Here is a 25,962-nt window from a genome sequence, read left to right as displayed (position 1 = left end):
GCAAAGGAAGAAGTGTTGGGAAATGTTCATCAATGTTATGTAATGGAAAGAAGGAAACATTTGGAGCTAAGGGGCCTAGATTAAAATCTTGTTCTGATGATTTTCTATCTCTATAACTTGGGATATATACTTGAACTCAGAAAGATCTATTTTCCCTTCTGTTAAATGTGAATAATAATGCCTATCTCACAGGATAGCTGGGAGACATAAATAACAGATGTGGAAATGATTAAACAGAGCACTTTGTAAACTAGAAATTATTGTCCATATGTTGGTTACCATCATCACCTTTCTTCATTTAAAAAGTCATAATGTCAATGTATGCAAGACCCTAAATTAAGTATCCTAATAGATCAGGAAAGAGTCCCATTAAAAACATTCATTTTAATTAACACACTTTATAATTCATCAGAGCACTGTTTTTAATACTCAAGGACACTGGTTTTCCATTTACTAATATAGTTCAAACATTCAAAGCACTTAGCTCCCAAGGATATTGTCTAGAAATCTTGACATGGTCACCTAAGAATAATTAAATGAATGAGCAGTCACAGGGGCAGCAAAAGGCCTCCTAAAGTTGCCAAGTAGCAGGCTTTTGATGTGTAAATTTACTCTAGGCTTTTCTGTCAGGCTCATTGATACTTAGAGAAAGATCTCTTTACACAGTAACCACTTCAAAATTAGCTCAGAAAGGTGAGAATGGTATATATTCTTTTCTTTTTTATTTTTTAATTTTATTTATTTATTTATTTATTTATGTATGATAGTCACAGAGAGAGAGAGAGAGGCAGAGACACAGGCAGAGGGAGAAGCAGGCTCCATGCACCGGGAGCCTGATGTGGGATTCCATCCCGGGTCTCCAGGATCGCACCCTGGGCCAAAGGCAGGCGCTAAACCGCTGCGCCACCCAGGGATCCCCAATATATATTTTTTTCAAGAGGAGGAGAAACTCTTGTATCTTCATGGACCATGCATAGCAAGGCTAGGTAATCCAAGGATTTTTAGGGAATCTGCTTTGTAAAACTTATTTATGAAAGAAATTTCTATGAAAGAATAAAAAAATTATATCTCAAAGAAGGGAAATAAAAGAACAAAAACAATGTATTCAGTGTCTAGAAACTTTATATGCAGAAACTTAGGAACAGTTCTCTTTCCTTTGAATATTTTGATAATTTGGACTTCTTTATTTTTTAAAAAAGATTTTATTTATTCATTCATGAGAGACAGACAGAGAGAGAAAAGAGAGGCAGAGACACAGGCAGAAGAAGCAGGCTCCATGCAGGGAGCCTGATGTGAGACTCGATCTCAGGACTCCAGGATCACACCCTGGGCCGAAAGGCAGGCGCTAAACCGCTGAGCCACCCGGGGATCCCTGGACTTCTTTAATAAGCCACTATGAGTTCTTTCTAAATCACTTTTTGATAAGGAGAATAAAAAAAAAAAACCCAAAAACATAGTTTCCACTCTCTCATTTGATATCAAAAGAGAAAGAAAGCAAATCAAAGACATAAGATAAAATTATAGACTATGGTTAAATATCTCCAATGCTCTGATGGGTTGTTACAAGTTATATTCATTTAATTCTACTGGATGTTATTGAACTGTTCAAATCAGAACTATGTGTTAAATTGTGTTTCGTTATATATCCACAATCACAGTTCAAGTAATAATAATTCACAGTAAGAGTTGTAATTTATCATTTATAATGAACCAGACACTGTGTTAACATACTTCCTAGTATGGAAAATTATGTGATATGCCTAAGATCACACATTCAATAAGTGGAAGATTCCAAGTCATGTTGGTAACAAGGCAAACAAGTTGTCGACATGTTACTATGCATGCAGAAAGTGCTTATCAGATATTAATTGGTCATGATTTTGATGGAATACAATGGAAGTATACTTATTTAGAAAAAGCCACACACCACATGGCTGCATTTTTATAGGCTTGAGTTAAAAACCTACCAAAATTAAGATTTTTATTGCATATAGAATATTTGATCAAATAGTTCCAGATAGTCAAACTAAACTTAGAATAGAAAAAAAAATGTACCTAGATCTATCTTTAATGAGTAATCTCTTTTCTGACATCATTTTACTTTTGAACAGATAGATTGCATAGGGGACTGGTGTATGAGACATGGTACTAACGAAAATCTCTCCAGTATTTAACACCCAATGATTAAAAGGTGAAATAGCCTTAACCTTGAATTCCCTCACAGTTTCAGTTATACCCTGAACACCACATTTATGCTGTAATTTTATTCCATTTTGGTTTAAAGAAAGACATTCTTATGGGCAAAGCCTATTGAGCTACTGTGGTCAAATATTTATTAAAAAGAGCATATTGATTTGCAGATTATAACTGACCACATATGAACCCTTTTTTCCAGTGACATTCTTATTTAAGATATTGATTAAAGGCTTTTCATACAGAAAGCATTTTTCTTGTCAGTTCAGTTATCCTGGCTTTTGTAATAAGCTAATTTGATTTCCTTTTTTAACCTTTGTTTGATTAGGGGAGCAGACATTTGCATTAAAATTCAAGAGAGATGAAGTCTATCATCGATCTTGACTTCCTCATGGACCTCTTGTACTCAGCGAAAGATGATTTAGAGAATGTCAAGAGTCTTGGAACAGCCATAATGAGAGAAGAAAAAAAAATCACTTCAGACTTACAAACCAGTAAGGGCTTATTTGACAGAAAGGGCAATTGCATTTGGTGGATATGTTTTAAAGAAATCAAATTCAGGAAGTTTAATTTTGTTCTTATGCCAAGTCATTAAAAGATCTATGAGATGAACTGCCATTAATAAAGTACATGCTAGTTAAACCAAAACATTTCAAAACATCTGAAGAGGTTAAACAAAACATGTACATTGTTACTTGCCACAAAGGAAGACTAAAAGTAGATTCTAATGTTTCTTTCTAAACATGTTCCTGGTAAAATACTAACCTCAAGACAAGTTTATGATTTAATCCTCTGCTATTGTCTGAGAATTGTGGAGATAAAACCCATATCAGCCCCAGTCTCCTACTAGTGTACCCCAGGATTAATTGATTGTCTTGTACAATAAGACTCAAAGCTAATTGCAAATTATTTCAGTTACCCTGGCCTCTGGATCCTTTTCATAGGAACCAAGTATTTTGGGGCTTCAGTAGGTTGAATCCATTGCTCATTCCTGTAATTGCCCCCAAAGATCTTTATCTGGATCTTTTCTGGAAGTGGAGGCTCCTTCCATCTTCTGAGGAGTTCCACTGCACTTGAGATTTTTAATGCAAAAGCAATTGAGCAGTGACAATGAACCACTAGGATGTAGTAAATGCTCTGTGGATACACTGAAAGTATATCAGGTGGGCCCACCCATTCATTTTGCTAAGGCTGCTCAGAACATTTTCAGCTAATACAATGCAACAGTGAGCAAAATCAAAAGACAAGAGAAGGAAATAATTAATAATAATTAATGTAATTTAATGCTGTTCTCCTTTATGTTAACATAAGCAAAGATTCTAGGAGTCTAACTTTTTTTAAAACTTTTTTTTAATTTTCTTTTTATTGGAGTTCAATTTGCCAACATATAGCATAACACCCAGTGCTCATCCCATCAAGTGCCTCCCTCAGTGCCCATCACCCAGTCACCCCAACCACTTTTTTAAAAACTCAATTCAATTTGGAAGTAGAAGATACTTGATATTTGACATTAGAGGTAAATCTAGTATTTCTTTTTTTCTATGAGTAATATTATAAAATTATATATATTATATTATATGTAATATATTTAAATTATATATTATATAAAAGACTACAGATTAACTGAAATTGTTTATATGTAAAATATTTTTAAATTAAGAATATAACACAACTAGAATACTTTCAAATTCCATGAAGTTGGGCATTTTTACAGTAAAGATGACACTATTTCATTTGATGTCTACCAAGTAATAAAGATGAAAAATATTCCATTTATAGTAACAAATTTCCAAACTGTTAGTAGTATGAAAATAGAATATCTGTAAAACATGGCAAAAGAATTTAAGAGAGGTATTTTCATGTGTCCCATATGGGCAAATCATTAACTGTTCTTTCATGTTATGAATCCAAAAGTATCCATATTATATTTCATATTGAGTTAAAATCAATATAATGTAATATAAAATTCATCCAGAGGATAATATATTTATGTATTCCTAAGGCATTTTTAGTTGAGGCTTTTACTTGGATTTTTAATTTTTAAAGTAATGCTGCTCAGCTTCTACCTGTAATGTTCCTCCAGGCTCATGGCTGTCAACAGTCCTAGCACCCGGGAAATCCATCAGACTCATGCCACTGGAGGTTTAGAAGGCAGACACATCATTTTTTTTTAGTATTCAGTTGCCTTTCAAATTCATTGAACAGAATTTCTTATCTCATAACAAAGATTTTACTAGAGTATTTTATGTGTAATTTATCAGAATACCTGCCAAGATGTTCACTTTTTTTTCCTAAGGCAGGAGCTTTAGGGCAGACAAGCTTGAGGTTTAAAAAGCCTGATTTTGCATGCTCTTCATTTTCCCTGTGGTCTCTGAAGTCTAGTTTATTGGTAACCACCATGTTACTGCTCCTGTCTCAACTGGCTCCTCATTACTCAAAGCCAGTAATAATTGGTAAATATGACTAATATCATGTGGAAGGTCACAAAGTTCACTGCTAACCTTCATTCCAGCTCAAAACGTTTTCAAGGTTAATAGATTGATTTTGAGCTGAGATATGATGCATTTATAAAATGAAAGAAAATGAAAATTTTGGCATCACCAATATGTGGATAGTTTTAAATGATTCATTTGCTACATTTGGACTGCAGCTATGAAATTCATTTGATATATATCACATAGTTATATTTTAACCTAGCCATTAGAAAATAAATTAATGATACATTTTCACATTGGACAATTTTACACACACACACACACACACACACACGCAATCCAGAATGAGAATTAGGGCGCTATAATTTATTAACTATTTCAGCTGAGGAATAACCTGTATGTAAAGTAGAACCTAACCTCTTTCAAAGATGGAGACTACACTAAGATACAGTTCAGTTAAAGCTATAATTCTTGGGCAGCCCGGTGGCTCAATGGTTTAGCACCGCCTTCAGCCCAGGGTGTGGTCCTGGAGACCCAGGATCGAGTCCCATGTCGGGCTCCTTGCATGGAGCCTACTTCTCCCTCTGCCTGTATCTCTACCCCTCTCTCTGTGTGTGTGTGTGTGTGTGTGTCTCTCATGAATAAATAAATAAAATCTTTTTAAAAAAACTATAATTCTAAGAGGCTGGTTGTTGATTGCTTTCCTTGGTCTCCTTATTGGGACCAAAGACCAATGAAATTCTTGATTTCATCTCAGTTCTGTGTTTCTTCTACTCTGTGGGGCCCTGGCTTCAGTCTATAGAAATCTCTTGTTTTACCACCCTTGATTGGACCTGATAAGAACTCTGGGACTCCAGAGAGGTCCTTATCACTGGCCTTTCTGAACCTGCCCAGTTCTAGGCCCATTCTTACAACCAATTCCTGAGCTTGAATTTCAACTCCTGTTTCGTGAGCGTGAGGATCCCTGGCCTCTGCTTTGGGCCTGGATTTATGGTTTGGCTCAGCTTTGCCTCCAAATAGAAGACAGCTTTTGCTGCGAGTTTTCCAAATCTCTTTAGGCGTTATTATTATTATTAAGAACAAGTCACCAAGGCCTGTAGCTTTTTTCTTTCAAATGTTGTTCAATTCACCATTCCTCTGAATTCCATAAGGTCTAGGTTACTAAATGCACCTTTATTTATAGATGCAGGCTCTTCCTATCTCAATTCCTAATTAGCCCAACCAAGATGAATATTATTATAGTCTTCTCTGTCCCCCACCCCCACCCCAAATTACCAGTGACCTCCCCTTTCCTTACAGAACAGCACACAAACCTCGGCTTGGCTTGGCTTGTCTCTCAAGGTTTCCCACCTGTTGTGCCACATTCCTGTTCTCACTGTTCTCAGGGAACAACAGGTGGATCTGTGATCTCCTCTTGACTCAGTTCTCCCCTTGCAGTTGCACATTTAGGATGGTCACTTAATCTATCTGAGCTTTTATTTATGAAAATAAAATCTTCCTTACAAGTTTTTATGAGGGTTAGCTTCACATTGCGTAAAATTCCTGATGTGTTCCATGGTATGTGGCAACAGCACAAAGCACTTATAAGAAGGCTTTGTTTCTGGACTACAGCTGTCACCACTTCTAGAAGACTCTTTGTCTACTCAGTTCCAACTCTGTCTTTAAGGCCATGTCAGATTCCACCTCCTTCACAAAGGCCACTGTGATTAGGCCTAATATAATCTCAAAATGCAATAGCACTTGATCACTTCCTATTTTTATCATTTCCTGGTTTTCCAGGAGTGATGCTCTTGTCTTCTGCACTAGATCATAAGTTCCAGGAGGGAAAACTGAAATTTTTCCCTCTGTCACTAATATTTTGCTGCTTATTAGTCATCCCTGCATTCGGTGTCCCCTGCCCCAAGTATTTCTGTGGACACTGAATGCAGGGAATGTGTTAACATGAATCATTAGTATTTCCCTTTTGTGGTATTCAGCCTTTGTTGAGTACAGTAATACTTGTCCAAGACAGCCTTGTCCATGTTGTCCATGCTCCCTACGTGAAGCATTCCTGCTGTCTGCACCGTCATCCACTTCATGGCTGCTCAGCACATCTGCTGCCCCTAGAAGGTTGTCATGTCCATTGATCATCAACTCATTATGCTGGGGCTCTTGGGTCCTGTTCCTTGTGCCCCCAGCATCTTATGAGAATTTTTAGGAAAACAGTCCTTATTTAGGGGGAAACATTTTCCCTGACACACAAATGTACTGGAAAGCTGCCAGGAAAAAAGCAGAGGGAAATATTCAGAATCCTCTCATCCAACCCGTAATAAGGCTTTATTACTGGGTTAAGCTGGATCCAGTTGCCTTTTTCCCAAGGCTGGTTTCCTTCTAGGAATCCTCAGTACCTCAAGAAAGTAGACTCCTAATGAGGCCCCTACCAGCTCACCAGCCAGCTCTCATTTCCAGCACTGGCACTAGCTGAGCAACAAGCTGGAATCTGCTTTATCATCTTCAACAGCACAGTGCTGGACTCACACATAAAAACCAGGTAAAGTTCAATAGACTGATGATCTTAGTCCAGTCATAATAATTTGGAGCATTAGGTTGAATCTATGCCATGGAATATTTTTTTAATTTCTATTTTGAAATTGTTTATCTTTTTTTAAGATGTATTGATTTATTTGGGAGGGTGGGGGAGGGGGGAGGGGCAGAAGAAGAGGAAGAGAGTGTCTTCAGCAGACTCCCCACTGAGCAGGAAGCCTGATATGGGGCTTGACCTCCTGACCTGAGCCCAGAGCCTAAACCAAGAGTCAGAGGCTGAACCCACTGTGCCACCCAGGTGCCACTCTTGTCTATGTTTTTATAAAAGTAAGAATAAAGGAGAATAATGTCTGTCATTTGAAACATGCAGAGGAATTTACAGCACCAGTCCAAATATCCAGGTTGAAGATGACTCAGCTTGGCAAAAGCACAAGTTCAGAGAACAACTGATTTTGCTTTATGCCCTTTAGCCAGACAACACCAATCAATATACTTCCAACCCAAGACCAAGAAAGGCATGAAAGAATCCTGCTTAGGGTACTTCTGAATCTCTAAAAGGTCCACTGGCCTGAGAATATAAAAACGGCTCCCTCCCGATTTTGATGTCATCATTAGCTGCCCCTGGTCCCTGTAAGCCTCATCCCCAGCCTGGTACCTTTCCGGTTCTTCTTTAACTATCTGTCGCCCTCCCTGAGAGGATGAAAGCAATCCTGATAAGCAGTGATGGAACTTGCTAGAGGCCTCTCATGCAGCAGTGTCCTGGTCTGCAGGAGTCCTGCTCAGATTCTAAAAGAGAAACAAGAAAAGGTGAAGAGTCATTTGAAGAAAGTAAAAAAATTAAGCATTTTTTTAAAGGAGAGAGAAAAGTACTATGTTTCACTATGGCTGACCCTCTGGTTCTTGGTCTCCTAAATGCAATGGGTTTACTTGGTTACTTCCAGGACTTCAAATCTGCATGTAACACCCAACACAAACACATACCCCAGACAGATGCAGACATACACATGCACACAGACTTTTCCTAAATTGAAAATATTAAGACAAACCAACAAGAGATCAATTTCACTGTTGTGGCCATTTTATAGTGACGTAAATTGGGGGCAGTAACGCTACACAATTGATTTTCCAAATGATATGATATACAGATAATGGCGTGGAGAAAACCAGAAGTGACCTTGGAGATCATCTAATTTTATTTCCTCAATTTGTGCATGAAGAAACAGGTCTCAAGAAATGAAATAATTTGTTCAGAGCCAGGGATATGTTCAATAATAAAGCTGACATTAGGACCCAGATCTCTCAAAAATCTACCTTTTTTTTTTCCATTCTGTCCTCATTTGCCCAATCTTGGGGCTTACAGCTGAAGCTGTCTTCTTAACTCTGATTTTTGTACTGGAGTTTTGCAAACAGCTAGGCTGCTCAAGTCTTTTGTGGTTTCCACACATCCTATGTGTACTATATTACATGACAGCCAAAAGACTTGAAAGAAACCTAATTGATACTTTCCTTATTTCTAGTGTTTGGTACATTCATTTAAGAATTCTCTCTCTTCCCTTTCAATTTTCTCTTTTCCCCTGCCTTCCCCCCAATGTTGTGAAGGAGTCATTTCTGAGATGTGAGGGTTTAGTAACTTGAAGCTATTGTCAGAAAGCAGGTGGAAAGCAGAAAGAGGAACCCCAACACCCAGTGCTAGTCCTCGTCAATTATATACCTGTTGGTTTTTTTGCTGTTTGATTTTATAAGATCCTCCCTCTACCACTCACCTTGGGCAGAAACTTACAGAGACAATAGACCATGGAGGAAGATATTGAAGAAAAACTGTTTCCGAGGGGTGGGAGAAAATGGATGGAGCGGACAAATTACAGGGTTGCCTGTTCAGTCATGAGAACGGAAATACGTCTGTGAATCAGTGTATGAAAAGGCTATTTAATAGGATGGGAGAAGTCACTTTAACACCTGTTTCTTCTGCAATTGTATGTGCTAGTGCCAATCACTCATAGTCAGTCTGGATCGGCTCTCCAACTTTCCAAGCAGAAAATGACCTCACCTCTTATTCTTTAAGGATTGAAACAGCAGAACAAGGTCTATTTTTAACAGAACTGGGAGCAATAACCATGGCACTGACTGCTAGGAAAGTCTGTTTTAGAAGGCCTGAGGCCTTGAGGAATCAGAGCCAGGAGAGGGAGAAGAGAGATTGTGAGCTTATATAAACCCAACTACATGAAATGAAGAGTGAGTGCAGAAAATAAAAAATCTGAATAAAAGGTGAACTCATTTTACCCTGAAGATTACTAAGCCTAGAGCCATAAATGCCAACATAAAGAGGAAGAGGCTCTGCCAATGCTTTTTATTGCAATCTGTTATGGTAATGGAAAACCTTCTTTTGAACCGTAGCTGTCTGTGTTGACTTTGGTAAGGTGGAAATTCAGGCCCATTTATTGGGAAAGAAGGATTCCAAGTAAGCTTCAGCAGGATTCGGCCCAGAGCTCTGCACAGTTCCCCAAGAAAGGACATCCTTTGCAGGGACCATGCAACGAAATGTTCATATAAGCTTATTTTTTTCCTACACTTCTCCAAAACTTGAGGCTTCCTCCATACAAATTTGTGGAGATTGCATCTCATCAGAGACTCTTACTGAGCTGTTTTATTCTTTTCCATGCACCCAGACCAGCAGCATGGTAAGCAGTGCAAGGAACACAACATCATGGTTATCTTGGCCTCAGAAATGCATTACCTATACTTTTAGCTTTTGTATTTCTCCAGAGGTGAATAATGCATCTAGAACATATTTCCAAACAGCTTACAACATTTCTTAAATAAAACTCAGTGGCTTTATTGTATTCCAAACTTCTGGCTTATTCTTAACTTATGTTCACTGAGAGTTTCTCCAGTGAGACATTGAGAGACTTCGGGACTCCCAGGTGTGTATCTCACTCAGTTATTTTACAGTATAGGGGGAAAGACATATAGGTAAACAAATAAGAAAGATGCCACATAGTAAGTTATAAGAAGGTAGTATATAGGATGTTGTGGGAGTGTAAGTAAGGTGATAATGAATTTGGCCTGTGGGAGGGAGTTCAAGGAAAGTCTCATAGAAAAAAGATGTCTGACCCAGTTCTTGTGGTGGAGGGTGAGTTGTGTTTCAAACAGGAAACAACATTTGCAAAGGCCTAAACGTGTGAATATATGTGACACATTCAAAGAATAGCCAGTAGTCTGATCTGGCCAGAGTGTTAGGTGTATGTGGTAGGGAAGGTGGAGACTGGGCAGTGAGCGGTAAGAGATGAAACCAGAGAAGCAAGTTGGAGCTGAACCATGAAAAGCTGTGTACCAGATGCTAAGGACTCAGAACTTTCAGCAAAGAGCAGAGAACCCCCTTGACCTAACAGCCACATTCTTCTTCACAGTACAAAGACATCACTTGATTTTTACCTGTAGGGGGTTTCCCTTCTACAAGGCTTGGTAACGCATTCTGCAAACCCATTCACTTCCCTTAATAGAGAATTAATAATAACCTTACAGGAAGATTACATTTCCCAGCTTCCCACACAGTTACATGGAGCCATGTGATTGAGTTCTAGCCAATGAAATGCGAGCAAATGCAACAGATGCCAGTTCCAGAAACCTCTGGTGAAGGACTCTCAGACTCCAAAGATGGCAGAGTCATTGGATGGAAGGATCCAGAGTGTCAATGCTGCTGCATGGGGGCCATCCACCAAATACTTAAACTAAGACCTCAATGAGAAATAAACTTTCTATTCCATTAAAGCTACAAGGAGTTGGAGATCATCCATTCTAGTAGTCAAACTATCCTAATTCAGTGGGTGAAGAAATTCTCAGGGGAAAAGTAGCTGCTCACACATGATATATCTCAGTGTATGGATAAATACCAATGGTGCTAGCTTGCTTTTCTCCAGAAGGACTTCTGGTGCATATGTCTAGCCCCAGATTCACTCTGACTCTAATTTATTGGTGGTTCCCCCAGTCTTCCAGCCCTGATTGACCACATACATATGGAAGTGCAGAACCAGTTCCATAAAACCAAGTCAGTTCTCCCCTTGCTGTTCCCATCCTGTACACATCATTCAGGGTGTCTGTTGTGTTTCATGAGACTCTTTCCTCAAGGCCACTCTTGATTTTAATTTGGTTTAATCCATATATAAAATAAGAATTTATTTAGGGAGTATTTGGGAGCTTCAGCCTAAGTCTAAGCTCCATGCCTCTCAGGAGATAAATCTGGAATACAATTTACAGAAAATTCTTCTTCCAGGAAAATCTGAGCCGGTTCCGAAAAAATGAGAGTAAGAAAAGGGTGAAGAGTCAAGGATGAGCACACCTCAATTAGAATTCTAACATTTGCTATGATGAGCTTGTAACATGGCTTTAATCACTGTTTTCTGACCTGTTATTTAAAAAGAGTTTTTGAATCCAAAGACTTGGGGTAATTTGTCCTAAAAAATGTCTTTGAATGTAACACTCAGAAATTTGAACTCATTTCACTATCTGGTACCTTAAGTTTTTATATTCTCCGATTCTGGGTAAAAGTATAGCTTAATAAATCTGAGAGGAAGCTGAGAGCTCCTCTGAAGGGATCCAATTATTGAACATGCTGTGATAAGGTTACCATCATGTTTTTGGTAATCCTGCATTGAGCTTTATGATTTCACAAGTTACAACTGGCATCAATTTAATGAATTATTTCTTGAAGATATCTCTAACAGCACTTTTCAAAGCTTTATTATTGCCATATTTGAGTCTTCTTTAAAGTTGCTTTTATTAAAGCCTGCTGAGAATTTAGACAAGATGATATAGGTCATGCCACAAAAATGAGAGTTCCCAGAGGTAGAATCTAGAAAATGATTCCACACCATGGAGTCAGACTCCCCAGGATGAAATCTTGACTCTACCACTAAGAAGCTGTAGGACTTTGGATGATGTTCTCAACCTCTCCGTGCTTCAATTTTCTTCTCTATCAGGAGAGTTATAGCAATATCTGCCTCATAAGGCATGGAGATTGTATCATTTGTTCACAATTATCCATTTCCTTTTCCTCTTTTCCACTTTTCCCTGTAGGCATCCTCATCCCACTGATTGAGGATAGAGACTTTGTGACTTGACAAGATGGGCCATAAATATATGAGCCATTTGCCTCTTCTGAGCTGAGGTTCTTAGAGGCATTGCATGTTCCCACCAGCCTGTGTGTTCTGATCCTCATCCTGAGACAATCAAGGCTCATGGAGTGTCTTCTACTTCATCTTGGATTCTGGAATGAGAAGACATAAGGAGCCGAGTCCAGATGAGTCCAGCAGAGCTACAAGTATCCAGAAATTCCAGAACGTTTAGGGTTGAAAATGGAAACTTTCTCATTTTTAACATGTTAAAGAGTCTCAAATTAAGACAAAGACTGCTCACAGATCCCACACACCCATTGTCATCTACTGATTATATTACATGGCCCTAGTAAATTATCCCAGTTAGACGAATGGCTCAGAGAAAAGAAACTAAAGACGCTGTTCACCTGAAGCTTGATAAGATCAAAGTACCTATGAAAGCATCTCTTAAAAAGTAATGGGTATGGGTATTGACTTACATGGAATTTAGTGGAATCAAACTGATCAAAAAGAAAAACAGTTTTGCAGAGAAATCTATTGCCAAAGCACTTGCAACCTGGATTAGAAGAGATTATAACTATTCAAATCATAAAATAACCCTTGGGTCTCCAATCTTCTACAGGTGCCAAGTCTAAGATAGCTTCTCAGTCACAAATGGCATCTTTTCCAATATTCACTTCAGAAAAGGCCATGGAGGATAATGGAGAAGGAAGAGCTGTCCAATCAAGCATCGTGGAGAACAACAGGTTGAGAAATGACTCCCAGAAAACATAACTGGAACAAATCAAGGAACATTCCCTGCCATCAGGGTGGAGGAGCTTGCGATTTCTGCTCAGTGAAACATCAGGACTGCTATTAACCAGTGACGGGTATGTACCACCCACTCTTCCAATCTTTTATGAAGGTGTCCCTACTCTACTATTATATTATATTGCTTTGGGGGGAGGAAGAGGACAACTTTTCACTTTAGTTCATGGGCCTCTGAATCAAGAAATGCAGCAAGCAGACATGATATATATTCATGAGATTCTTGGCCTCTGAGCCCAGTGCCTGGTAGTTTTAAGTATCCGGGGGAGAGGTGAGAGCATTTTGTGGGCAGAAGAGCAAATTGGGGCAAATTACATATTTTGATTATTTATCTTCTCACTACCATTGCCAGCCTTCTAGGTAAAAGGAATATACTTGTTTGCTCCACTGGCTATGTGACTTGCTTTGACCAAAGGGACACAAATGAATGATACATCTGTCATGACTGAAAAGATAATTTTGGAAGCATTGCAAGTTTCCACCAGCCTTTTTGCTGTCTCAGAAATTGTCTTTAGTCTGGTTTTCAGAATGAGAACACATGTAGAAGCCAGCACAGGCCTGAAATGCTGCAGCTAACCTCTAGCCCCAATGTAATGTGAGCCTGAAATCAATACTTGTTGTTATAATCCACAGAGGTATTGATGTTGTGTATTACAACAACAAAAGTTAATACATGAGAGTATTTTGAGGATTTTATGTGATAACACATGCTTCATGCAATGGCTAGCACATCCTAAATTCAAAATAAATGTTAAATTCTGTCATTGGTGTGTATATCTCCAGTCACCTATATAATAGCTCTAGAAACAGAATTGGCATTTTTCAATATTTGTGGAATGATTGAAGGTGAATTATTGAAATGTATACCCTTTGTAATTAAAAACGGTGCTTGAAATAGAGAATCACCTTGCCAGTCCCTATGAATCTCTTGAGACACTCAGGAAATTGTAAGGGACATAGTTGCTTCATCTATATTTGAAATACGTGGACTGAGGAAGCATATCATATGAATGATAATTTTAAAAACCATCAACAGGGAACCCTGGGTGGAGCAGCGGTTTAGCGCCTGCCTTTGGCCCAGGGCGCGATCCTGGAGACCTGGGATCGAATCCCACGTCGGGCTCCCAGTGCATGGAGCCTGCTTCTCCCTCTGCCTATGTCTCTGCCTCTCTCTCTCTCTCTGTGTGACTATCATAAATAAATAAAAATTAAAAAAAATAAAAAATAAAAAAATAAAAACCATCAACAAATGTTTTTGGCCATAGGATAATTAAGTTTTCTAGTATGAAATAGTTCTGGAACTATAAGAAACTCTTCATCAGTTGTTATGGTGCCAAATACTCAGCAAACTGAATGAGACTCAAATTCTTGGTAATAGGGCTTTTTGAGAATGCCATTTCAGAGAAGAACATAAAATTCTTTCTGAGATTTTTAGAGTATTCTCCCAAGCTGACTTTTGAAGATATTGTTGATAAGTTCTAAGGTTATTTGTTTTTGGACCTTAAAAGCTTCCTACAAATAAAGCTGTAGTAACAAGGAAAGAAGGGTGATGCAAGTGGATAATAAAAATTATGAGGGATTTTTTGGGGGACCATTTAAAATTAAGACGATTCCTTGGAAGGGCACATCCTTTTAAAATCTGAAATCTCTCCTTAGAAATAAAAGGATGTCCCAGAGTGAATGAAATACTGTCTTGAATCTCCTCCATTCTGAAGCCTGCAAAGTTTTAAGTCAGCGGATGGATGTTAAGAGTTGATGAGTTTTCTTTTTTTAATATAATCGTTATTCATCATGGCATAACCTACATTTATATAATGAATTCAATTTGAAGTACTTTCACATCCTTTATGCTTTTATTCTCCACATCAACCCCATGAGTCAAGCCACACAGGCTTTATTCTCATCTTTATTTAACAGGTAACAAAACACAGGCTCAAAGAGGTTGGAAGACTTGCCCAAAGTTGCATAGCCAATAGCAGTAGAGATGGCTCATTTTGCCTCAAGACCATTGCTCTTTTATCTGTTTTTAAACTCAATTAAAAAGTACCAGCTGACTTCCAGTATTTAAATGGCAGAATAAAGGTGTAACTGTCCTTTCCCTCTGTCCTCCAGAAACATGAGAAGCAGAGCTGCATGATGAATCATGGTTATCTCATCCATCCATGAAGCAAGGTGGAGGTAAGAGATTGAGCATGGCAAACAGTGCTGCCAATCTCTGTTGGGCACGAAGAAGTCTGAAAGAATTCACTCCTGTACATGGCTCTGCTGGGAGGAACTTCCCAATGACTTACAAAGCTCTATCCCTGCTTCTTAACCACCACCTGCAGCTTGTTCAGAATGCCCATTGTGGTGAGGATGAGTGATAACCAGATGGGATCATAATAGGATTTAGAGAAAGGATGGAATGGAACAGAGTGTGGGGGCTAGGGGGCAGTGGTGACAAATTAGAAAGCATCACCAGAAATGTGCACTACAGACCAGACAGAAATTGGCATCAAGTATGTACATTACTATGAATCCACAAAGGGAAATGGAGCTATTGATTGATGAAATAAGTGTTTCTCATTGGATTACAAGGGCTCCGGGAAGCTAAAGGGAAATAATAGATGAAACAAACCCACGAGGAAATATGAGGGTAACTTTGAACACAGCACGAAGGAGAACAGTCACTGCTGAGAGCACATGAGGAACGTAGCCAACAAGCGTGAGAAAGTGAAATGATGCTAAACAAGAGTGGGAAGGTATTGGGGATAAATTATCAATAAAGAAGACACATTCATGAGCTCCAGAATTAATGAGACTGGAATCTAAATTCTAAATGGCACTTCTTATTCAAGGGGAAAAAACTCACATCAGACCGTCGTCATCCTAATAAAGTCCTGGATATCCAAGACAAAAAAATTTCCTAACAATGGAAACATTATATAAACAACACAATTCAAAGGCAAAGGGATATAAAGAGGAAGGTAGAGTGTTCCTTATCATTCACAGCCAGGCATCAAAGCTGATAAGCCATTAACATTACTTTTTAAAATATTCAAATATAAGCATTAAGAAAAATAATACAAATCAAAACCAGCTACTGGAAAGGAATACTGGGAAGAAGAACAGGAAATTGCTGATTTCACCATCGATACAGTATGGAGTCAAACACTGCTGATCAAAGAAATAGAAGTCTTAAGTACACTACATTCTTATAAAAACAAACTATCAGAGAAAGAATTTAAATCTTTCATATTATCAGCAAAAAAAAAAAAGACAAAACACATAGTGAGAGATAGAAATAGAAGCATCAAAAAAATCAGAAATATATCATTATGACAAAAATAATATCTGTCATATCCACTTTATCCACCAAATATATTTTTATATATGTGAATGATGGATGTACAAAGATGTCAACCGCAGAGTTGTTTGTAACAGCAAAAGGCTGGGAACAATTTACAACTTTATTAATAGGGACTGACTGAATAAAGTATAACAGAGCCATAAAATGGAATACTATACAGCAGTCAAAAATATTGACACAGCTTCAAAATCATACTATTATATTTAAAAATAGAGGATAGAATACATAATAATCTGTATGAAAAGGCAAATGTACATATAACATATCATCTCTGTATGTGTGCATACATACTATCTTTGGAAGAACAAAGAAATGGGTAAAACAGATGTCACCAGAGAGGGAAAACTGTATCCATGGAGGACGATGGCAAGGAGAGTAACTATTCACCCTGTACTCCTCTACACTTCCAGAACTGCATATGTCTGCAGAGTCTGTCTAACCAAAACCACATAAATTAAGTAACATATAAAAGGGAAAAACCAAATGGTTGACCTGTTATGGAAGTGCCAATTTATAATAGGTTGAACATGAAAATAATTCCCTGCCTAGAACATCTCTGAGCATCCAGTTTGCTTCCATGTGCCATTGAAATGTAAGATTTTATTTTGCCTTAGAGCCACTTAGAGTTTGACTTAGAAGGGACTTGAACACATATATCACCACCTTCCAGATAGGAACGGTCCAGACCACCAGCCTAATGTCTACTTCAAGAGAAGGGTAGAGAATGCCCAACATTTGTGGCATGCTGATCAAACACAAGGAAACTGAGTTAAATCAGATTGAAGTCACAGTTATAGTTAGATGGATGGTGTGTCAAGGGGCACACCGTGACATTCTGTGAAGCCACTATTACTCTTCAATTCTTAACTTTTTAAAAAATTTTTTATTCATGAGAGACAGAGAGAGAGAGAGAGGCAGAGATACAGGCAGAGGGAGAAGCAGGCTCCATGCAAGGAGCCCGACGCGGGACTCAATCCTGGGACCCCAGGATCACGCCCTGGGCGGAAGGCAGGTGCTAAACCGCTGAGTCACCCAGGGATCCCCAATTCTTAACTTTTATAAGAGAATGGCCACTCCCACTGAGAGTACCCTCCTGCAGACATCATTCAAAATTACAATACATGTCTTTCTTTGCCTGTATTTTGTGGATTTTTTTCAGCTTTCTACTAACAGATTATAATCTCCAGACCTAGACCTGAGGGACAAACAAGTCACACAAGACTATTCACACAGTGTGATCTTCCACAATTTGCTGTTTCAAGGCATGGGGGAAAAAAAAGAATCACAACTGCCTAGGGAGAAAAAAGAATTATAAGGGCAGCCTCCCTCTGGAGAGCTGAATGTGATCCTTTAAGGCCAGGATTTCCATCTTTTAAAAGGCACGTCTCTGTTCTAATCAATCAAGCTTTCATTTCCCAAGGCAATAACCTCTCCTAGGCACTCAAGAAATCAGAAACGAGAGCCATAGTACATGAAAAGTCATTACAGTATTTTCTACTGAGTTGACTTGCTCCAAAACCCTATCCAGGATTTTTTTCAGCAGAAAATCTGATTTTCCAATATATCATGGGATGTCAATACCATCTATCAGGGCAAATCTGTCACATTAAGCAGAAATGATGTAGTTTGCATCCGGAACTTACAGAATAGAGTTTCTGATAAATTTGAGAAGAATCAAAGATAAGCAATAGCCCCCTGTGTGTCCAACCTCACATTCTTGGGTTATACTGATTTGTGAGGACTGTGTCCAAAGTTAACTGATGAGATATTCTGGGCTGCAGGGTTTCTGATCCTAGTTACTTGTGATAGCTAGTGGCTTTCCAGATGTCTTTGACCCTTTTATTGGTCATGATTTCAGTCCTCTGTCTTCTTCATTAACAAAGTTTTGTGTGAAGGGATAGGAAGATTCATAAAATCTGGGTGATTCACACAGTGAAAATCGATAGTACAAGATATTTTATAAGGATTTTTTTCCAAAGTGCCACATTAGAAATTTGCTCAGGAAACATTCAAATTTTCACAAGACTGGAACAGTAATTTTCTCTGCAAACATATTCTGGGAGCTGCATAGTCAATAATATATCATGATAAGAGTTTGTATCTTAACACATTGGTATATGGGTAGTTAATGGATGTGAAGTCCTAAGGCTTGGCTTCAGGTCACAGGCCCACAATGTCACCACCACCACCACCACCACAGGATGGGGCATAGAAGGCCTGAAGCCCATTTAACTTTCTAAGCCTGAAAAACAGGGACAGGATAGCTGGTCTACCTTCTCTCAGGCCTCTTGGGAGGATTGATGGCAGTGAAGTTTGTGCTTATATTTTGTGTGCTTTGAAAGGGATGTCATTATTCTACAGGGACTTCTTTCGTGGTAGTAACTGGCTTTTCATGAGTACTCTGCACCTAACGCTTTATATGGAAGTTTTCTAGATGGAGGTAATTCTTTAAAAAAAAAAAAAAAAACTTTATTGGTATGATTGACATACAAAAAGCCATGCATAGTAAATGTATCTAACTTGAGGAGTTCAGAGATAAGTATTCACCCATGAAACCATCACCACAATCTATCCCATAAACATATCAATCACCTCCCAAAGTTTCCCCCTGCCTTCTTTATTTATCTATATGTTTGCGATAAGAATACTTAACAGAAAATCCACCTTCTAAGCAAAATTTTTAAAAGTATACAATACAGTATTGACTACAGGCTCTGTGCTCTACAGTAGATCTCTAGGACTGATTAATCTTGCAAAATTAAAACTTCTTGATCTAATTTCTAGGTCAAAATTTCCTACCACTAATTATCATAAAGGTTTTTTATAGCTCAGTTGGAAAATAATATTTTTATGTGTTAACAGCGTTAGCATTAGATAAAGGTAATAATATTGCATTTCGTGATACTTTTAGATTAATTCTGATCATTTCCTCAGACATGCAGCTATAAAAGTTGCTGGTTACAACTTATTCATTTAGATTTACTTTAAACAGTCTAAGCCTTATTCTACTGCTTTTTGTTCAATTAATGCACATAGTTATTTTAAGCTAGTAGAATCATTTAACAATCTTCTAAGTATCTGTTTTCCAGATATTTAATAAGGACAAATTTCGGCAATGCCATCCCTCTGAACTGCTTAGCTGCATGTAGATGTGACATTTTCATTTTGCTACTGAGTCTTCCCACCAAGCTAACCAGGCTGTGGAGAGAGTGCGTCAGTGGAGGGACCTCTAGCTATACATCTGGGAATGGAGGCAGAAGTCACTCTGCTACTGTGCTGGTGAGTCACCCAAGGTGCACACAGGATGGAAAATGAATCCATCCTGTGGCCAGAGTTGGAACTATCTGGAAATCCTCCCTGTTTTTCTTTACAACGCTGGCTAAGATAGACTGGCTGTAGTGGACTTTTACTGCTTAGCAGCAGTGTGAGCCTGGGTGTGCCAAGATTCCTTTTGGCAGGTGAGAGGTCAGGAGACAATTGGACCCATAGTTGTTTAAGGGTCCCAACAAATCGTTTAATCCAAGAGCTGTGCTGAAGAATGTCATATCTGCCCAGGGAACCAGTTTGTGGTTTTCAAACAGGTCAAATGGGTGTGGGCTGAGAATGTGGCATAACCACCAAGAAAGAACCGAAATTGCCAAGCAGGAGACACAGCTACACACCCTGATTCTAATCTGTTGCTTGGCTTCTTCCTACACTATGAGCTTAGGACATTTACCTATAAAAACATAATGTATGTAGTAGCTGAAAATAAAGAAGGGTTTAATGCATTGCTTCATCTATTACTACCAGTCCAATGGTAGCAAAATGCGCCAAGAGAAGTTCTAGAAAAAAAGGAGCCCCCAGAGCCCCTGTCCAGTCACTGTCATTGACAAGAGCAAGTCTTGCAAGTGCTCTGGGCCACTCCATCCTCATTAGTCAAATGGAAATAACAGCACCAGCTCCATTCTTCCTCACAGAATTGTGCTGAGGACAAAGAAAACCAATGAGCAAGTACCCAAGAGTTCCCAGTGCTCCCAGAAGTGTTGACCCTGAGGGGGGCTTGAAAAGGGTGAAGAAATAATACCTGGCCTGGAACATTTCACAATAGATTTTGGAGGAATTGAAACTTGTGAAATAATGGTAAACCATTAGACAGTATTTGCACAAGTGCTGGCCTACAGAATAGAATCTGTAATTCCCCCAAGGCTTCAAAGGCCATGAGAGGGTACCCAGGGAGGGGCCACAGATGCGCTGGATCCTGAAAGGTGAAGCAAAGTTCGCTGGGCAGAGGAAGCAAAGACAGACATTTCTCATGAAAGGAACTGCACCAACGAAGACTTGAAGGCAGCAATGAGCAGGGCTGTTCAAGGGACCATAAAGTGACTGGCAAAATGTTCAGGAAGAGTAGGGAAATGAAATTGTGCAGAGAGGATGACCCCTGATTAAAGCAACAATGAAACCAGGTGGATGAGGTACAGAAGAACAAAGAGAAATAGAGGACCAGGGGTTTTTCAAGTAACAGTGACACAGTAAACAGTGTTTAAGGAAGACTATAAGGTAATTAGTATGTAAGTATGGAAAAGTCTATTGCCCACTCTTAATAGTGGCAATAGAAAAAGTGGAGAGAGAATGGAAACATTATGAAGGAAAAAAAACTGGCAAGACCAGATGACTGGACACAGGGATAGAGATGGATTAAAAATTCCAGCAAGTGTTTGAGACTGGATCTTTGAAAGACAATATTCACTGGCACTATTTCATTTGCCTTACTTATTGGGGGATCATTTCAAGTCATCGTTCCACACAGCTTGCTGAATGCAGTCAATTCAACAATTACAACAGTATTTCCTCACCACGAACAGCTATTCAGGACATGGTTCTGTAAGTGGGTTTTCTTGATTCTTTCCATCTTCTAACATCAACTCCTGCTCTCCAGTTTCATAAATGTTCAGCAGGAGTTGATTACCACTGTCATTGATTTTTCCTACCGTGTGGATCTCTGAAGCTTGAACGACAATTGTTTGGAGAATTCATCCATCTTTATTTGAATCAGTGCATGATTTTTATGAATTTTAGTTACTGGATCTTAGTGGCAAGACACAATTCCAACTTAGTTCACTAGATGGCAGACAATAGCTACATTCTCTCCATTCTATTCAAAAAGAAAAAAAAAAAGGAAAAAGGAAGCACTATGGCTCACACCTTTCTGTTTGTCCTCTAAGTTCATATGATAAAACACAACTTTTATACCTTACATCTATCTACATTTCACTGAAAAGAGAGGGAGGATATTTTCAGTTTATTCATAACTGAGTATGCATACTTTGATTTTCTGGGTAGTTGTTTGTTTTTGAAGTTTTTTGTTTAATTGACTTTGTTTTGTTTTGGCCAGGTAGGAAATGGTGGAGGGAACAAATAATGAAAGTGGTAATGATGACGTTATAAAATGAAACTATACTGATTATAATGCATCATTCATTCATTCATTCATTCATTCATTTTTGCAGGGCAGGGTTGGGAGAATTCAGGTGGGAAGGGCACAGTGGGAATTTGTAGATGGAAGGAATGGTCCCGATGAATAGCAATGAGATTATTCTCAAAAGTCATACATGATCATTACCAAGGGTGGTCCTGATCATGCCACCCTTTCCGGAGTCCCTGACGCCCCAGCGCTGAGGAACATTAAGGAAACATTCAGTTTATTCTTCTGCTTCCGGGTACAACTGTACTTAATCAACTTAATAGAAAGAAGTTGATAGTGGTTTTCAACCCCGACTTTATCATGGAATTGCTTGGAAGAGTGGCTTTCATCAACACCTTTCGTAAAAATGGTTGTAGTAAACGTCCTTGTGTCTATTCTGTGTGACACACTACAGTGAATCTTACCTTTACATTGTAGAGCAGCTATCACATCTACCCCAAAGAAACTTAAAAGTCTATTGAAGCCTGTGAAACATCTACGTTAGTTTTTAATATTTTAGCAACATTCAATATCCTCCTATATGCTTTCTAGTTATATCTAGAAAGTGGGGCACCTGGGTGGCTCAGTGGTTGAGCATCTGCCGCCTTTGGCTCAGGTTGTGATCCTGGGGTCCTAGGATCCAGTCCCACATCGGGATCCCTGCAGGGAGCCTGCTTCTCCCTCTGCCTGTGTCTAGAAAGTAAAATAAATTTTTAGTACGAAATGTGAAATGTGGGTGAAAATTCTACTTCTAGTTCCCTTGGTTAAGTCTAATATTTTTAGACATCCAGCTTGAAGATAGGTTTTCGTTTTCCTCCAAAAATCAAGAGACAGCTATTTAAAGCTAATAAGCTCCTACTCAAGACTTACTTCTACTCATTTCCTAAAATCTCTGGTCGTTGTGAATAACCTGAGGTTTTTCCTGACCAATTTTGCTAGGAAAAAGCGTACAGCTTATTTCGAGTTCTGCCTGCATAGAGTGGGACTCCCATGTGCTTGCTTCCTCCCTTGAACTTCCTCCGTGCTCTCTCCCTCTAATGGGGCGGGCGGTGGGGGGTGGCAGTGCCCTACCTAGATCAGGGCCGGAGAACTGCAGCACCCACTGTCCGCACCCACTGCCTGAGAGCGCGCTCCCGGGAGGACAGCCCCGCCCCCGGCGTAGGGGAGCGACCCGGCTGGGATCCAGCTGGGAGCGGGCTGGGAGCCTGCTGAGATCCCGCCGCGAGCGGGCTGGGAGCTGGCTGGGAGCGGGCTGGGGTCGGCGGGGGTTCGGCGGGGGTCCGGCTGGGGTCCGGCGGGGAGCGGGCTGGGGTGAGGCGCGCGGCCAGCCCTGGGGTGGGGATGCTGCCCTGCGCCCCCGCCGCCCTGCGCAGACCCGCGCGCCTTGCCTGGGCGGGGGGGGGGGGGCGGGGGGGGGGCAAGAGTCGCTTTCCTCAGTGACTCACCGTTACTAGAAGACAAAGCACCCCTGCCCACGGCAGTCGCGAGGTCCCCCGGTGGATTTTCCTGGCCAGCCTCCTAGGAAGGCAAGCGGCTGGTCGGTGTGAGCGCTATTACCATATATAGAGACAAAGTGCTGGTGAAAACAAGAACCCGAGAAAAGCCTGAGTCAGTGGCCTTAGGGGGAGTGACTGTCGGGCTGGTCAAGACCAAATCTGCCCTTCAGCGGACAGGATTACTAACCGTGTTGAGTCTGAAGATGATTCAGGAGACAGATCAGAAAAAGGAAGTGTGGCACATGCCAGCGCGCTCAGGGAGCTGGAACTGGCATGAGTTACCGCACCCTCACTTAATAAAACTCTGGAGAAATTGAAAGGTAGACTTTTCTCAGCCTTCATTTTTAAAAAATGACCATTGTCACAACCTTGATTTCTACGTTTATTTTTTTTTAAAGAAAACATTCTAAATAGAAGCAGTCCAGCTTATGATCTACGACAAAAACCTCTCCGCCTTTGAAACATTGCTGTACCTTTAAAAATCATGCATATGTAGACATAAGGCAACCTTGCTGGAACGCCTGGGTAAGCTCATAGGTTGAGCGGCTACCTTCCTGGTCTACCTTCCCCTTGGGTCCTGATCCAGCCCATGGGGCTCCCCGCTGGGAGGGGAGTCTGCTTCTCCCTCCCATTCTCCCCCTTCTCCTGCTCATGCTTGTACTGTCTCTGAAATAACTAAACAAAATATTTTTTTTAAAAAGACAATCTTGTTGACAAGTCTAAATGTTTATTGTAAATATGCAAAGTAATGACTTTGAGGGGTGCCTGAGTGGCTCAGTGGTTGAGCATCTGCCTTCAGGTCATGGTCCCCAGGTTCCTGGGACCTTCCCACAAGGAGCCGGCTTCTCCCTCTGCCTGTCTCTGCCCCTCAGTCTCTCATGAATAAATAAATAAAATATTTTTTAAAAATAATGACTTTGATGTTTGTGAGGTGATAGTTATTGGCAGACCAAAAACTATAACTACCAAGAATTTTGACCAGAATGGTTTCAAGAGGGAAAGGACTTCTGGATGAATGTTTGGAAAAGAGTAGAAAGTTTTTACGTCTCTTCTGGACTCTTCCATTTCTCTAGTGTGTGGTTGTAGCCTGTCTCTACTAATTTTTAGTACTCTTTTAAAATCTTCTGTGATTGTGCCCATAAAGCTTTTTGAACCCCTTAGAAGTAATAAATTCTCATTTTAAAAATTTACATATGGTTATATTGTCAAGTGATAATAATATATTGTTGTGCATATATGTGTGTATATATATGTAAATAGTTATACTGATTATCAGATTATAATAAGTCTGTCACATGGGACATTTAAACATTACTAAATAACCAGAGTGAAAAAAAAAAAGAAAATAACCAGAGTGAGCCCACAGGCTTATTCTCGGATACCATAATACTGGCAAAAAAAAAAAAAAAAAGATTATTCTATGCAAACCAACTAGAAAAAATATTTCTAAACCACTGCTAAGACTAAATGAGAAGGTGACATAAGAAGCCAAATAATTACCCAGTGAGTATTTCTTTGCCTAAAACAGGGAGGAAAAAAAAAGTATTCTTTTCCTCTAAATAATAGTATTTTCCACTAAATAGACTATCTTTAGGGATACCTGGGTGGCTCAGTGGTTGAGCATCTGCCTTTGGCTCAGGTTGTGATCCCAGGGTCCTGCTCAGGTTGTGATCCCTGTGGGAAGCCTGTTTCTCTCTCCCTCTGCCTATATCTTGCATCTCTCATGAATATAAATGAATAAATAAAATTTTAAAAATAGACTATCTTTAATTTTTTAACAGGACTTAACATCCTCATTGTGGAAAATTCAAACAATACAGAAATGCAAAAAGAAAAATGTGAATACCATTTCTACATAGTTCCACTCTCCTGGGAGACCAGAAAAATAATATGCTGCCAGACCTCTTTCTAGGGATAGACACACATACACCCACACAACTGCATGTACAAATTCATATGATCATAAGATAATGTTCCACAATGAACTTTATATAACTTTACAGACTAATATATGTAGATCAACCCCATTCTTTTTTGTTTATGTTTTTGTTTTTTTTTAGCTTTTTTATTTATTTGAGAGGAGAGCATGAGCAGGGGGGAGGAGCAGAGGGAGAGGAAGAAGCAGACACCCCACTGAGCAGGGAGCCTGATGCCGGGCTCATCCCAGGACCCAGAGATCATGACCTGAGCTGAAGGAGATGCTTAACTGACTGAGCCACCCAGATCCCCACAACCCCATTCTTTTTATTGGCTGCAGCCATTGACTGAATACACCATGGTGTACTTAATGTTTCCTTTTGGTGTAGTCTTAAGGTTCTCCTCAGTGGTTTCCCGAACATCTCTGAATTTTTACATGCCCATGATGAAAGTGTTTCTCCAAAGGTAAATTACGTAAGAGGAATTTCTGGGTCAGAGTTTATAGGCTTCAAAAATGTTGTTACAGTTTCATTTGCTTCCTCTCCTCAAAGTACTTCACGTTCCTGCCTCCTGCATTGTAGGTGTGTCCCTTTTCTCTAGCTGTTGTCTCTGCTAGCTGGAACCATTCTTGTTAAGGTATGTTTGAAGTTTAAACCGCTGATACTATGTTATGATCAAAGACCCACCC

The 25,962-nt window shown here is 39.5% G+C and overlaps 1 long non-coding RNA gene across 3 annotated transcripts in view; it reads right to left on the bottom strand.

The window, feature by feature from the left end:
- LOC144313602 (uncharacterized) overlaps positions 1-23,462 on the bottom strand; it is a 118,069-nt gene extending 94,607 nt beyond the window's left edge. The window contains exons 1-4 of one of the 3 annotated variants that reach the window (XR_013379197.1): positions 23,307-23,461; positions 10,584-12,414; positions 7,807-7,937; positions 4,213-6,883 (exon numbers count right to left, since the gene is read on the bottom strand). This is a non-coding gene — a long non-coding RNA (uncharacterized LOC144313602). Of the gene's footprint in view, positions 1-4,212; positions 6,884-7,806; positions 7,938-10,583; positions 12,415-23,306 lie in introns of those variants that run through there. The other 2 variants (XR_013379195.1, XR_013379196.1) reach the window with 2 other exon arrangements.
- Between the last annotated feature and the right edge of the window lie 2,500 nt (positions 23,463-25,962).

The sequence above is a fragment of the Canis aureus genome, chromosome 5 (genome assembly GCF_053574225.1).
Source record: "Canis aureus isolate CA01 chromosome 5, VMU_Caureus_v.1.0, whole genome shotgun sequence".
Classification (NCBI taxonomy): Eukaryota; Metazoa; Chordata; class Mammalia; order Carnivora; family Canidae; genus Canis; species Canis aureus.
Note: the sequence above shows the minus strand (reverse complement) of the source record. Positions and strands in the feature narration are given on the sequence as shown.